The sequence below is a fragment of the Malaclemys terrapin genome, chromosome 6 (genome assembly GCF_027887155.1).
Source record: "Malaclemys terrapin pileata isolate rMalTer1 chromosome 6, rMalTer1.hap1, whole genome shotgun sequence".
Lineage (NCBI taxonomy): Eukaryota > Metazoa > Chordata > Testudines > Emydidae > Malaclemys > Malaclemys terrapin.
This window is the reverse complement of record NC_071510.1, coordinates 18,867,138-18,883,554: the sequence shown is the minus strand read 5'-3', so window position 1 is coordinate 18,883,554 and position 16,417 is coordinate 18,867,138. Positions and strand designations below refer to the sequence as shown.

The 16,417-nt window shown below is 43.3% G+C and overlaps 1 protein-coding gene across 1 annotated transcript in view; it reads right to left on the bottom strand.

Moving 5' to 3' along the window:
• LINGO2 (leucine rich repeat and Ig domain containing 2) overlaps positions 1 to 15,252 on the bottom strand; it is a 740,845-nt gene extending 725,593 nt beyond the window's left edge. Inside the window, exon 1 of the mRNA XM_054032379.1 lies at positions 14,769 to 15,252. The gene's annotated coding sequence lies outside the window, so the exon portion shown is untranslated. The remainder of the gene's footprint in view (positions 1 to 14,768) is intronic.
• Between the last annotated feature and the right edge of the window lie 1,165 nt (positions 15,253 to 16,417).

The following is a 16,417-nucleotide window of genomic DNA, read 5'->3' as shown; positions in this document are numbered from 1 at the left end:
GAAAAACAGAACCTTATCTGATTGTGACTGGTGCAAGTAACAGCTAAAAGCACTCAAACAAGATAATCAAGTTAGCTAGAGAGACAGGGACACATCCTAACCCTCCATCAGGCTCCTTTGGGCAAAGCTGCCTTAAAGCTGTCTGCATAGCAATCTCCCCACTGTAGGGGAGAATCCTTGGGAAGTTCAGAACCAGTGGAGGGAGCATATTGGAGAAGGACTAGGGGCAACAGGAGTATGGGGGAGTACTGCAACTGTCTGGCTGAGATTGCTCTAAAGCATGCTAGTGTGTTGGTGGTGTGGAAAGAAACATGAGACAATTCACAATATTAAAAGCCCTTCTGAAATCTTTTGAAGTCTTCATCTCAAAAAATTAGTTTAGAAATTCAACAGCTAAAATGTTTTCTGATGAAACCATTCCATAACTCACTTGTGCATTTAAAATTTTAGAAGTCCTCAAATCATGATTTAAAGGACGTCAAGTTACAGCGAATCCAGCACTTTAAACCTGCAAGTGACCAGTGCCTCATGCTACAGAGGAAGGTGAAAACCCCCCAGGTTCTCTGCTAATCTGACCCAGGGGAAATTCCTTCCTGATCCCAAATGTGGCAGTCAGTTGGATGCTGAGCACCTTGGCAAGACTTACTAGCCACACACCTGGGAAAGACTCTTCTGTAGTAACTCAGAGCCCTCTTCATCTAGTTCCTCATCACTGGCCTTTGGGGGGATATTTGCTGCTAGCAGTCATAGATCGGCCACATGTCACTGGAGTCAGTCTCATCACACCATCCCCTCCATAAACGTATCAAGCTCAGTTGTGAAGCCAGTTAGGTTTTCTGCCCCCACTGCTCCCCTTCAAAGGCTGTTCCAGAATATCACTCTTCTGATGGTTAGAAATCTTTACTAATTTCAAGCCTAAAACTTGTGATGGCCAGTTTATAGCCACGTTTCTTGTGTCCACATTGGAGCGTAACATAAATAAATGCTCTCCCTGCCTAGTATTTATCCCGCTAATACATTTACAGAGAGCAATCGTATCTTCCCCACTGCCTCTTTTGGTTAAGCTAAACTAGCCAAACTCTGAGTCTCCTCTCATAAAGTAGATTTTCCATCCTCATAGTCCTTCTCTGCATCTGTTCAAGTTTCAATTCATCTTACTTAAATGTACTGTACACAGTATTCCAGATGAGGTCTCACCAGTGCCTTGTATAATGGTACTAATGCTTCCCATCTCTACTGGAAATACCTCACCTGATGCATCCTAGGATTGTATCCATCTTTTTCACAGCTGCATCACATTGGCAGCTGAGTCATCCTGTGATAAACTAATATATCCAGGGCTTTTTCCTCCTCTGTCGCTTCCAACAGATACATCCCAAGCTTATAGCAAAAATTCTTGTTGTGACTCCTTAAGTGCATGACCTTGCACTTTGCACTATTAAATTAAATTTCATCCCTTTTCTATTACTCCAGTTTTCAAGGTCATCCAGATCTTGTATGATAGTTTGGTCCTCCTCCATATTGGCAACATCTCCCAACTTTGTGTCATCCACAAAATTTTATTAGTACACTCCCACTTTTTGTGCCAAGGTCATTAATGAAAATGTTAAATAAGATTGGTCCCCAAACCGATCCCTGAGGAACTCCATTAGTAACCTCCCTCCAGCCTGACAGTTCACCTTTCAGTATGACCCATTGTAGTCTCCTCTTTAATCAGTTCCTTATCCACTTTTCAATTTTCATATTAATCCCCATCTTCTCCAATTTAATAATTTCCCAGGTGGAACTGTATCGGACGCCTTACTTGGATCCAGGTAGATTAAATCTACTGTATTTCCTTTGCCTGAAAAATCAGTTATCTTCTCAAAGAAAGAGATCAGGTTGGTCTGACACAATCTATCTTTTGTAAAACCATGTTGTATTTCATCCCAATTACTGTTTACCTCCATGTCCTTAACCACTTACTTTTTCAAAATTTGTTCCAAGAGCTTGTTTACAATTGGAGGTCAAACTAACAGGCCTGTGGTTTCACAGATCACTCCCCCCTTTCTTACAAACAGGTACTATGTTAGCATTTCTCCAGTTATAGGGCATGATCCCCAAGTTTACAATTTCATTAAAAATCTGTGCTATTGGATTTGCCATTTCACATGCCAATTCCTTTAATATTCTTGGATGGTGATTACCCAGACCCCCTTATGTCATCCCATTAAGCGGTTTAAGTTGGACTATTACTAGCACTTTTCCTCCAATCTATATCTGGAAAGTTAAAGTTTCCCATAATCACACAATTCAGAATAGTATTTATTTCATTAAAAGCATTAGAGGTCTCTATCCATATCCAAATCAGATCCTGTAGCATATCCCAAGAACTATCCCAGCGGAACCCGTGGTAGCAGTCTTCCCTGAAGTGATTTTGGCCCAAAACTCTGTTTTATCCATTCCATCATTTCTAGTTTCTTTACTGTCTACTTCATCATTAATATACGATGCTACTCCACCACCTTTATCTGGTCTTTATTTTCCTCTTTCCTGAATAGCACATACATTTCAATACCTGTACTCCAGTCATGACTACTATTCCATAATGTTTCTGTTATCCCTATACTATCTGGTTTCACTTCCTGCATCAGTAGTTCTAGTTCCCCCATTTTGTTACCCAGGTGCCTTGCAGTGGTGTACAAACATATTAGTGGTTTCTGCCCTGGACTGTCCCCTTCCGGCATTTCAGCCATTCTGCCTCGCCTCCTTCTCTCAGTACTTGTGGTATGGGACAATGGTGACTTGGGCCGCTGGCTGCGTCACACTGTATTTCCACCCCTTCCGGTGTATTAGTGTGCCACACAAATAATGTCTAACAAAATTATGGCAACAAACATCTTCCACCTCTCTTTCCATGGCCCACAGAACTTCCCCTGGGAGTCCCTCATCAAAAACAGAGTAAGCACCATCTACCCCTCCCAGACTTGAGCTTTTAGTCAATCTTAGGTTCTCACCAATTCTCTTGTCTACTATGGAACCCCTAGCAAAGGGCTTCATCCCAGGAATCCTACCATTCTTTCAAGGCCCACCACAGGAGCCAACTTTGCTTCTGTGGCTTCTCTCACAGTTCTCACTCTGCCTGGTTCCTGTCAGGGTCTTCCTACAGAGCAGAAACTCCAAACTACCTCTCTCCTGGTGTCCCTCTCCCAGCTATACTGAACTTTTAATTCCGCCAAATCTGAAGCACCCTCCAGGTGTAACACGGTGACGAACTATCAGGCCCTACTTAACCCCTTGTTGGCCAATGTTGGATTTATACACTCCATAGCAATCTCCCTCTATATGGAACTCCTTCCCTTAATTATCTACTAATTTGTAATGACCCTCTCTTTTTTAACCTTTGTATGTTTTGAGGAGAGAGGACAGAAAACTGATAAGCTATTCAAGGAACAGAAGTGCAGTTGAAATGGTCACTTAAACATTCCCAATAAAAAGGGCTCAAATGATTTACTCTAGTTTTCAGCTCTAAAACTGTTGTAACATATCTTCCCATTGTATTCCCCCTTGAAAGAAATGCAGTGTGAGGACTTTCTTACAACCTACAAAGTGAAAATGACTTGAAGCACTTTATAACCAAAGCAGACAATAAGGCCATTGGCTCTCTTAAACCAGTATTCCAGAATCGCAGCCATGGAACACAATGAAGAGAAGAAGGTTGCTGGCAAATCAGCACTGGAATCCATTATTATGGAGTATCATCACTTAGAGGACTAATCCCTTGGGATTCTCCACTATTAAGCTTCCCCATGCCCCCTCCCCGCCTCTCCAATTATAGGGGGAAAATAACCAACATTTTCCCCTACTTTGCTTCCTAGGCCTTAAGCATTTATTAATCCTTGGCAGCATGACCCCAAAGCTTACCAAGTTTCCTAATAACCTCATGAGAGCCTATGAGGTCAGTTAATAAAGCACTTAAGCATGTGCTTAAATTTAAATCAACACTCAGCTCCCATTTAAGGCAATGGGATTTAAGCAGTGCTTAAGTGCTTTCAGTAGGGAAGGGGGGGATGCTATAGCATTAGAGATTTGAAAGTTCAGCTTATGGCAACTGGCTCACTTTTATGAATACTATTGTGATATATTTCAAAGAAATCCCCAAAAGGCTAGAAGCAGGATTTACCACATTCAGAAGCATGTGTGGCCAGTGACCTGGCTGTTGGGAGAGGCTAGTCCCCCCCCCCCGGTCCCATTTTGCCTGAGGCCCCTTCTTCTTTCCCCCCCCCAACCCCCTCAGGAGCCCAGTGCACCCCCACCATGGCCCCCAGCTGGCACAGTCGCAGCACCCTCAGCCCCATAGTGCCAGGCAGCCGGGAAGCACGGTCCGCACACCGGCCCGGCAGCACAGCCCCAGTGCCAGCAGCCCTGAGGTCCCGTGGCAGGTTGGCCAGGACAGCCAGCCTGGGCCAGGGCAGAGTGCAGGGAACTGCTGGAGAGGGTCTTGGGAGTGGAGCGTGGGGGGGGCCATGCCAGGCTGTTTGGGGAGGCACAGCCTCCCCCAGCCTATGGTAGCCACTGCCCATGTTCAGAAGCTTTTCAAATTTGCCACCCCTCAGCCTTGTCTAGATGCTCCTATCATATGCTCCTCTGATGCACTGTAATTTTTCCTTAATGATTTTTTATTCAGTTATTTACAAGGTGCTGAAATAAAATATACTCATTGGTAGTTCCTAGCCTCAACCTTAGCAGCTTTTTAACAGATGGATACTCTGCTGGCCACCCTCAGGAGTAGTCGTCATCATTTTTAATGATGAATTACAGATTTTTATTAGTAGCTCAGCTACTTTGTTCTTCACTTCCTTTGGAATTTTTGGATGAAAGCCATTCAGTCTGTATGATTTATTGCAATTTAATTTCTACAGTTGTTGCATCTCTATCTCTTCGCTACCTGTACAGTGTAATTCTAGGATAATTATTTCCCCATCATCCTGCATGGGGAAAACTCGAAGATATTTTAGCTTCTCTGCAATGTACTTATCTTCTTTCTAGCCTGGCTGTTTAGCAGATACACTGAACTTCATTCTCATTTACACGAAGGCCCCTTTACATTACTCTGGTATTGGACCTTAATGCAAATGAAAGTCAGGCCCATTGACTCTCTGTAGTCTGACTACTTCTGTCCTTAGTGAACGTTTTGCTCACTTTACACATTCAGATTCCCTCATAAACTTGCCTAATACCATTTTCACAGGTTCCCTGCCACAGCTGAATAGGACTAAGAATGCAAAATTTGAGGCTGAAAAGAATTTTTCTGAATGTAGAGGAAAGGGGATGGGGAAGGAAAGGTCAAAATCTGTCTTATATACTGTGGTACAACCTTAATCAGTCAGAACCATGGCTCTATAATAAAGGCAATCATATATCAAAGTTATCATCACCTTCCACTATTACTATATAGAGAGTTTTACTTTTTCCTTTTGTCTCTAGTGTATTTATCTATCTGATCTAAGCACTCCTCATTACTTGCTAATTTCCCCCTTCTCCTAGTCTTAACATTTGCAACAAATCAATTTTTTTTGTTTATTAAAAAGTTGAAAGCTATCACTTCTATTCTGAAAAAAAAATTACAACCCTCCAACCCATACCATCTTTTCATCTACAGACTGAGGATGGTTAATTGCCCTAGTCTGGCTGGCTGTGTGTGGAGTTAAGTATTTCCAAAGAATTGCTAACAGAGAACTTTGAATTAAATCTTGTTCCTAAAGATTGCTGTTCTCAATCTTCCCGCAGTTCCTTGTGTCATTGGCAGATGAGTACTATAACCACAGAATCAGTTCCAGCTCTCAGAATAAATTTTCCTCCATATCTCATGAGATTTGACATCCCCATCCTTTTAGGCAAATTATCTTGAGATACCCATATCCGCCACATAACTAATACTATAATCCCTACCTATACAGCCTATGTAGTACATCACAAGTGGCTCCCCCTCTATCGAAACTGCTTGTACAGTACATGAGGAAAAACATATCCTTTTCTACATATATTGGAAGACCAGTACCACATGTGAAAATGTCCCTCTTTTCCTCATTGGTCTCCTTGCATCATGACACTAGCTTCCTTAGGGCATCTATTTATGAAGTATTCTGGTGAACATCATTTGTAGAAGTTTATTAACCTTGGACACAAGTGTTTGTTTTTTTTTTAAATCTGGGCTTTAAAAGTCTCAAGTTCCTTGCACAGATATATCTGTATGTGTGTTGGGGAGGAATATATCTCTAAGACACATGGGAAGCAGTTTTATATTCTCCACTCTTTGCAATAAACTGGGTACAAGCTGGATACGCTCGCTGACTTCACTGCTGCAGCCACCATCTCCTGTCCATCTGCTTCCACTGACCTCCCTTAGCTCCACCCTGTGGACTGGTTTCTTGCATCACCTTATTCAACACACCAAGCTCATTAATTTTCAACTTTGTTTACATGCTCAGCTCTTACTCAGATGCCAGTAAGAGTTCAACTGGAATTGATTTAAGCAGAAAGTCAAAAATTAGGAAAAAACATAACTGACCTAGAAAAGAAATAAGGATTTTTTTTTTTTCATTAAGCTAAAAGTGGTTTAAAAAAAATCTGTTAAAAGCATATTCATTTCTTAGGGCCACATTCTAGTACATAAGCATTGCCATACTGAATCAGACCCAAGATCCATCTAGTGAAGTATCCTGTCCAACAGTGGCCAGTACCAGATGCTTCAAAGGAAGGTGTACGAACACTGCAATAGGCAGAAGAGTAATCTTCGCCCCCAGCCCCCTTCCCATACACACACCGGTATCATTGTCTCCAATAACGAGATTGGCTTAAAACTTGAAGTATGGAAGTTTAATGTCCTTCCAAATTTGTTATGATCAATTATGACAACTCTAGTCTTGGACCCATATAAATCTGGAGTGACTCTAGTAGTGTCGGTAATATTCCAAATTTACTCCTTTCTGGGAGCAAAATTAGGTCTATAATTTAGAAATAATTCTTAACCGTAAGCCAAAGCCTGTGCCTTCATAGAGTTTTCTCTACAAGGTTATATCCCTTACAGAAAGTGAGGACTCTGAAAGAATGACTGTAAGCAGCTTCAGTTAGAACAATTACCAAAAAGTCTGATTACTGTCATTCCCCATCAAAAATGTTAAGTGGATATAAATACTTGAATTACAAATCCCTACAATATGGATGATTGGGAAATAACGAACCGAAAGCCATGATCGATAGTCTAAAACCCTGAAACTCCCATCCCCCCCACCCCCGATAATGTAAAAAAAAAAAAAAAAAAAAAAAAAAAAAAAGGCTGAATTTTCAAAAACAGTCACTATGCCTTTCAAAAATTCATATCAATCTGTAAGGTTCTCTTGACAGTTATACTGTATGTTTTCTCTTACAAGAACACAACAGCCTCTAAGTTAGTTATGACATGTTTATAGACAAATGGTTCCCCAAATCTAATGGCGTGAACAACTGCCTGCAACCACTGAAGTCAGAAGACCAATGTGCCCATGCATTTCCCATCACAAAAGCAAGTATGAATATACAAAAGCTAAATACAGCCACTGCAAAAAGCTTCTTTTAAAAATGCCACCAGCCTCAACATTTCAAAAGTCATGTTCAAAACACATTGGGGCTAAATTCTCAATCCTCCTTCATGATCATGCTTCCTAAATCTATAATAAAGTATACATGCATTAGATAGTTGTTTTAACACAGCATGTATCAGAAAATGACAAGGAATAGAGAGCAGGTCACTGGGCTCCAAAGAAGACAGAGTTCCCCAAAGCCTGATGAGAGAGACGGGGGTTCAGTGGGAGCAATAGACTATCTCTCTCACACACACACACACGCTTCCCTGTTGAAACCAAAGAGTCTGTTTTACTCCAAACAAATCAGCAGCAGTAGGGCTGGGGAGTTGCTATGCTTCACTACCATCCTCAGGTCAGAGGATGAGGCAAGGATATCCTTGAAAAAGAGGGGGAAGCCTGGGGACAGGAGTCACTCATTCTCCTTTTCCGATTGGATTCAGCATGAGGCCCTTAGAACACCCCACTGTCCACCTCTTGACGAAGGCTTTGAAAAGGGAGGTCCAGTGAGGGTTGAAGGCAATAGGTAAATTCAAAAGCATATTCATATTTAGGGGTGGGAAAGTCATCCTTCATTGCCATAACCACATATTAGGATGGGTTTTGAATCTAACTGCCTGGGTCCTGGCCACCAGTCCGGGGGGCTCTGCATTTTAAATGAAGCTTCTTATTTACTTTACATGCAACAATAATTTAGTTATATATTATAGACTTATAGAAAGAGACCTTCTAAAAATGTTAAAATGTATTACTGGCCCACAAAGCCTTAAATTAGAGTGAATAAATGAAGACTCGGCACACCACTTCTGAAAGGTTGCCGATCCCTGAGCTAGACTTTCCCAAAGAAAGAAAGCCTAGTCAACTTCTCCATTGCTTGTCTCTGCTTTCTGTGGCATAGTCTCATCACTGCGCCAACAACAGTTATTTACATTAGCGTAACTGTGGTTCTTGCAGATGTTTTGTCCAAGCGGAGTCGAGGAAGAACCAAAGCCTATCTGTTTTGCAGGCGGTGGAAATTTTGGAAAGGGGAGGACAGCAGTAGCAGTGCTAAGTTTTTCCTGACTGGGATTCACTCTTGGAACCGCCTAAAGAAAGCAAGGTCTAGCTCCCAGAATTGGCCACCATGGTTAATGCATGGCCACCATGTATTTCTATCCTGCCAGGACTTCATCAAGTGTCCAATTCAAAATGTGTCAGAACAACTGCAACTCTAAACACCATTCACTGTGATGCTATATCATTTCCTCCGGAATAAGAGACAGGGAAATGTACAGTAGGGGAATGATATAATAGGAACAAAGTAATTAGCAGGTAGAATGGAGAAAGATGCAGCTAACAGACGCATAATGGCAGATGAAGGTCATCCCACCAAAACAAAGGGGACATCAATGAGCACAAGAACATTGGGGGACATTTCTATGAGTGTGGTCCCACAATGAATATTCAGTCATGACAGGGCAGCCAGAGAAGGCAGCTGCTAGGGAAAGGGCTGAAGTGAATTTCCACTTTCTTCTGAGAGGCAGGGATTTGGGACCTGAACTGACAACCATTGTACTCAATGTGAGCCTTTGCATGGACTTCAATGGGTATTAGATTGGACTCTTGCCTGTGATGTATTCCAAGCTTTTCAAAGCTGTAGCCTGGTGTGTTTGAAATAATTGTGTCTTTGTTTTCTGTTGCTATTTTATTTCTATAACCAAAACTGAGCCATTTCTTGGACACCAGCTAGGGTGACCAGATGTCCTGATTTTATAGGGACAGTCGTGATTTTTGGGTCTCTCTTATATAGGCTCCTATAAGCCCTCACCCCCATCCCAGTTTTTCACACTTGCTGTCTGGTCACCCTAACAGGAGCTGCTTTATGTGCTTAAAGCATACCATTGCAGCATTGTGTGGACTATCTAGCCTCCTCAATATGTTAAACATAATCATCACAAGTGAGGCTAAGAGAAATTAGATTGTTTTGTAGGACGCTTATGATTCTGCTATGACCCCTTTGAAATATTTCAAACCCAGATATCTTCAGCTAGAAGATGGGTTAAAAAACCCCAAAGCTCAAAAGTTTTAAGGCTTAAAAAACAATGTATATAAAGAGTTGGCTTGTTTGTTTAAAAAACATCATAAATAACTTATTTACTCCCTTGCTACATAGAAGCAATACAGTTTGTATACTAATTATTCCTCTTCATCCTGGCTGTAAGACATCCATCTTGTAGTTAATCATAGTAACATTATATTAAAATGAGATGGTGACGACCACAAATCCTTTTGTTCAGTCTAATTCAGACTATTTCAAATTCACTAGTGTGGCTACAGAGGAGAAAATTAAGCTAGTGTTTTTACATATATTTGTTACACCATGCATTTGGTTTTCAGTTTGAGGGCAAAAGAGTCTCCCTTCAGACAAATGAATATTATGTTATATCAATTCTATAACTGAAAAGTAATTTACTTTCTTTCCTAGGAACCAAGCAATAAATAAGTGATACGGAAAAACTAGATACTCATCTTATTCAGTCATTCATTTTGCTAGGGAAAATATAATTTCACTTTATTAATATAAAGTCACCTGAAGTCTAGGGAATATATGCCACTTAATGTCTCTTACATCCTACCGTAAAAGGCTATTTTTCCTATATATTAAGGAACAAGTATTTACAAGAAAGAGCAACTGAAATTTTATTCACAATCAGAAGAAACAAAGATATTTTATTATAAAAGGTAAATTATTTTATTTCAATGTGCTATTTACATTTTTGTAAAATAGTTGTCTTAAAAAAAAGTCACTCAGTAAATCCCTTCCCAGTGTAAGGCCTATTAATCAAAAAATTGTTTTGACACAAACAACTGTTATAAGAATTACTACAACGAAATAACTAACAGCACATCCATACGTGAATGAAACCCTCTGCAATATACAGATAGTGACCTCTATTTTAAGCATCAAAGGGAATTACAGATTAGCCCTTTCATCAAATAGTCACGCGAGATTATTTCAAATGCTGTTTCCTGAAAGAAAACACACAGACACTTGCATTCTACCAACAGAAATTGGGTCACTGAAATGCCACTACACAGCACTGCTTACAGTTTGGTCTTCTATGTCTTTTTTTCATATTGACTGAATAGCTAAGAAAATAGGCATATCCTCAGGGATCAGAATGCATATGAAGTTGTATGCAACCTAAATTAGGGGGGTTTTTTATTTGAAAACTACAAAGCATAGCTTTTTAAAAAGAACTTTAACATCCAGAAAGAATGTATTCTTATGAATAAAATCATCATCTGACTTGTATGTTGCATGAAACAAATCTTAAAAAGTGTCTATAGCATTAACTATTTCGGCTTCATTTGTTCTGGAGTTCACCACATTTATTTTAATAGATTTTAAATAGTCATTTGTCTAAGTGGTTCTTCCAGAAAAAGTGTGTACTTGTTTCTTCTGAATTAGAAAATAATAAAATTCCAAAGATTGATTCCAAATATCTGACCTGAAAAATGTATTGGAAAACAGTTACCATACTGTTTAGAATAGAAAAACAATCCATAAGAATTCATAATTAGACAGGCTTAGATAAAAATCAGTCTACTAATGGCATAGGCATGTCAATCCAAGATTAGCTAGCAATTGTGCACCAATTTTTTAAATGTCCTGAATATACATACTGTATCTGAATTGATAAGTGTGTTGAGAGATCTACTTAATTTAATGTGATCTGTCTGTTAAAAACCCACTAAATTACAATTAGTGTCATAACACAAATGGCCTGTTGGGAAGAGGACTGTTATCAGTGGAGTATTAACAATTTGTGTCATTGTACTGAAATAGATCCACTTCATTTGCCCAAATCTGGATTTTTTTTTTAAATGTTGGCAACAAAGTTACAAGATATTGCACCTGCTCACTGAGGACTAGTTGATCACACAACATATGGCCTGATACCAAGCCTACTGAAGTCAATGGGCTTTGGCTCAGTCTTCTAGACAGCCTCAAGGAATAAAAATCAAGAGACAACTGTCAAAAACAAAATATCCTACTAGCACACATTGTCAATGAATAGCAACATTCACTAGATTTTTAGGTCCACACATTATAACCAGATGCCATCTTTCTATTATTCTGATTTTTTTTTTAAATAACCAAAGTACCAACATGCACAGAGCTGAATTTCTAAAATATATCATCAGGTCTCTGAGCCCATTCCCTCTCCCGCCCCCCTCCCATCTTTTGATTTTAGAAGAGGAGAATAATTTCACAAACTATGAAAATCAAAAATTAATCTGCTCCTAAATGTTCACTGTATCACCTCAAAATGTACAGTATTATTCATAACTACATGTTACCATTAGGAATGTAGAGATTACAGATAGCTATCTGGCACTGACAAGCTTCTCCGATACTTTGTATTGCATCACCTCCCCTTCCTACTGCACAGGAAAACATTTCCACCTAGAGCCCTTTTATAGAATGTCTAAGAAAAAAAAAAATGCAGCACAATATCTGCTATCATATCAAAACACACAGCTCACATGTGGCCCTATCACACATTGCTATGTCTTCGTGTTTGTTAGTCTTAATGAGTGACCAGATCTCAAAGAAGTTAATATAGTGTTCAATTTCCTCTGTTCATCTTATATTAGAGACATAACAGACCTGCACAGTTTAGCCAATTTCAGAATGTTTAGATTTTAAATAAGTAAGTAATTGAGAAGGGTGAGAATCATTTCTGAATTAATATTTAACGACCAGTAAGAGTCAGGACATTCATAGACGTATCTCTACACATACTCTCTATCAGAATAGACTTTGCAGCAGCCATTCATTGACAGGGCTGCCCATTCCTGGAATGGGTGTTGTCTCTAATAGAATCCTGTGTTTTGATTTTGGGGAGCAGCCAATTCCTTTTACATTGTCTACATTTATTGGCATATGATAGCTTTGCAAAATATTTACTTCCTTCTGCTCCAACTTTACTATGGTGTTTTTTTGTCTGTGCATGACCATTGAGTGCCACCACATCTAGTGTACATATAGTGCACATAACATACAGTTACCACAGAACGGTTACCCGGTTAGAAATATTTCACACTGTGGTTCTCTCCATCTGTGGAACACAGTTGTACAAACCAGGGTGAGGCTTAAGAACTACAGTATATATGTGTTTTACAAGTCCTGGTTTACTTTTCTCAATGACTAAGTGATTTTCATGTTTGTAGCTTGGTATTGTAGTTTCAACCTAATGAACCATGCACAGCTTTTTAGTTTTCATGTCAAAGCCACAAACCTCTACTGTACCTCCCTCCTCCCAATTTACAATTGTATGTATTTTGGAAATATTTGACCTTTTACTTAAAAAAAATAAAATAAAAAGGGTCATCTTGTTTTTGACATGGCAATGATTTGGAATAGTATGGCAAATAGGACAGTCACATATGATAATGGTGAGAGCACACTGATTCCTCTGTCCTGTCCTATAGAAAGCTAGGGAAAGAAATGTTTAAGATCATTTGATGTGTATTATTATTCCAGACAGTATTTCCCAAATGTTGACATTTAAACTTTGCACTCAGCAAGACTCATCGATGGTATAATGGCTCCTGGGTTGGTTATTTGCTTGTCTTATTAGCATCCTGTTTCATGCAAGATCTAGGCTCCAGCACTTCTATTTGGAGAGGTCCTCCTTAAAACACCGCACATGCAAAATCTGCAGTGTTGTGTCAGATCACCACAGGCTCTCAGAAGTAATTAAACATGCAGGCTCTGAGAGGCACATTTCCCATCGTACTTGGCACAGGTGTGGCAGCCCCTGTATGCCAGTTACTAAAGAAATTAAAAAAAAAACAAAACACACCTGTATCAGATCAAAGTCCAAGCAGGGGGCTGGCTCCTGCTCTCATTGAAATAGGAACTGGATCCAGCTCCATTTGCCTTAGTTATTTCTACAGTATTTTGTCCTTCTCCTTTAAATTCCTTTCCACACACCCCTCCACCACCAGCACCACAAGGGGTGGGGGTTACCCGTGCACATTCCTTTCAACCTGCACCACCCACTAGCCTCCAGGATGGAGGGCCTGCCTAGGTGTTTTTGGCAATAATCCCTGGCAATGGAGGTTTCCCCAGGCCCAGGTTACAACCCACCTCCCCTTTCTCACCTCCAGTCACCTGCATCCTGTCAGGCAAAGGGCAGGGCTCCCTCCTCCTGATTACAGCACAGGACAATCCCTCCTATGGGCCACACAGAAGCTAAGACTAGGCAAACACATGAAGGGGGCGAGGGGGAATAGGATAGGAAGGAGAATAGAGCGGGGGGGGGGGGGGGCAGGGAATGAGCCTCCGCCCTGCCTATGCTGCCCAGGAGGCAGAGCAGAGATTTGAGACGCTCTCCCGGGCAGCGCCAGGTTCCCAAGTGCGGGTTTGGGAAGCCGCGTCTCCAAGGTCCCAGCGAGCGGAGCCCGGGAGCGCGGACCCCGCGGCACAGCTATGTCTGAGCGCACGGTGGGAGATGGGAACCCGGCCGCGCCTTCCCCGCCCCAGCAGGTGCCGGTGGCTGCCGACCCTGGTGCGCTCCGCAGCGTCTCGGTCTGTTCATTCTCCCCACGGTGGCAGCGCTCCCCAAGAGCCTCTAGCGGCAGAAAGGAGCAGAGCAAGCCGGCAAGTCTCCGGAGTTGAATCCCTCCGGACAGCTCTCGCGGCGCTGGCTGGCGGGCAGATGGGTGTAGGTGCAACCCCTGTGCTCTTTGGGTTCTCCCCTTCCCCACCCCTCTGCCGGTCTGCTCGACGCGCATTGCTGCCTAAGAGCAATAAGGACATGGGGCTTCGATGCCAGCCACAAATGCGGAAAGCCAAATAAATAGAAGTGGGAGGAGTGGGGAAGGGGAAATCCTGGTGTTAAGATCTCACTGTTGCCATTAAGCACCCAAAAGTGCAGCGACAAGACACTTCCCCATCGCCATCCCTCGTCGCCACCTGCAACATCCTTTCTAATTAGAATGCCAATAACTTTGATTGCAGGAGCAGAGAGGAATCTGCCAACAGCCAGAGAGTGGATGAGAGCGGGGAGGGGTGATTTCATTTTTGATTGCATTTATTTCCCCCCCCGCAAGTTATTTCTTCTCTAAATATCAGAAAAGGACCCCAACTGTGTGCCCCCCCCTTCCTTCACTTACCTTGAGGCGGTCCTAATTATCCTTAATGTCCTTAAAACAGACGAGGTGGGACGCAGTGAGACCGCAGACTTGCTTCTGAGTCCACAGTTCCCCCCCTTCGGTGAAAGGAGACAGGACCCAAACCAGCTGAGAAATCTTGGCCGGTCCGAGTGCTCCCAGGGCTGCGACAAGCCCCAGCACCGACGGGTCCCTCTCGCCTCCTTTACAACTTGGCTTGCATTTAAAATTCTCTTCTTTCCCTTCGCAGAAAATCAAGACCAACTGCCTAGATCAGACAGGACCGAACTGGGGGAGGAAGGGGACCACCCCCAGCCTTGCCTTCTCCTCTTCTTTAATTGAGAAATTCTCTCTTCCTGCCCCTCCGCTCAGCCCCGGCGTGGAGAGGGGGCCCGGCGGTCCCCAGGCGAGGGGCTCTCCCTCTGCCTTTTCGGGGGAGTCCTTACAGGGAGGAAACTTTCAGGGGCTGCTGAAGCAGGAGAAGCAATGGCAGAGGCAGCGCCAGCCCTAGGTGAGGCTGGGAGGGGGCGAGAGGGAGAGCTGCTCCTTCCAGGGCTGCAACGCGCACACCGGCAAGTCCCGCAGCAGCAAGAAGCGGGGCGGGGGGGGGGGGAGATAAATGAAAAATAAAATAAACGCGCCACAAAAACAGCCAGCAAGCAAGCCACCAAGGACTCCTCGGGAATTAGCAGACTCTGCAACAAGGCAGCCGAAGTCCTTCCCCCGCGAGCCCCACCGGCTTCTCTCAGGCTGCTGCCTGGTCTGGCAATTACCACCCGCTACACTGGAGGAAGGCAGGCAGCTCTTAACCCCTTCCGCCCCACCCTACCCACTTCTACGGGAAGGAACCGCGGCGCCGGCTGCGGCCGCTACTTCTCCTCCCGCGGCGGGTGCAGTTTGCATTGAAGTCCAAGGCAACCCCGCATCCCTTAGAATAGCGGCGCCCAAGCATCCCCAGCTTTGCCCCCCGCAGGTTCTCCCCCTTTGAAGGCAGCTAAGAAACGTCTGCCTCTGCCTTCGCCCGCCGTGCCGTGTAAAGTCGGTTGGCATTGGTGTGCGGCAAGCCGCCTGCGTGTTTCTAACTTTTTGTCTGCGGTTCTATAGCGGGTTAGACGGTAGCAGGTGGATCGCTCAGCTGGTAGAGAGGAGGGGTGAGGCGAGGGAAAGACCCGACCACCTTAGCAGCCATTTCCAAGCGGGGCACGGGGCAGAGCCGCCGGGTGCCGGGGAGCTCGTGACTTGCACCTGCCTAGGTTTATCCTCTCCTCCCTGCCACCCCGGCTCGGGCGCTGCTGCTCGCAGGAGGGGGCCGGTTGAGCCAGCCAGTGGCCGGAGGAGGCAGAGGAGCGATTGCTAAGTAATACAGCCAAGAGCTCCTTTCCATTCCCGGGCCACGGGGGGCAGTTGCCCCGGTGTAGAGAGTCTCAGGGAATGGGGGTCCCCCCCTCCAGTAAAGGCTGTAAGATTCGGCGTGCAGCGATTAGGGTAAAACTTCTGGTGACTATTGCACAGGGAGAGAGGGGCGTGTGTGTGTGTGGACAGTGCGTGTCCTTGCCCTGCGATAGCCCTAGCGCTGGAAGCTGAATCGAGTGAAGAGCTTTAGCTAGGAGCCCCCCCCCCACCAGGCTCCCCCCCCCCGCCAGGCTCCCCTC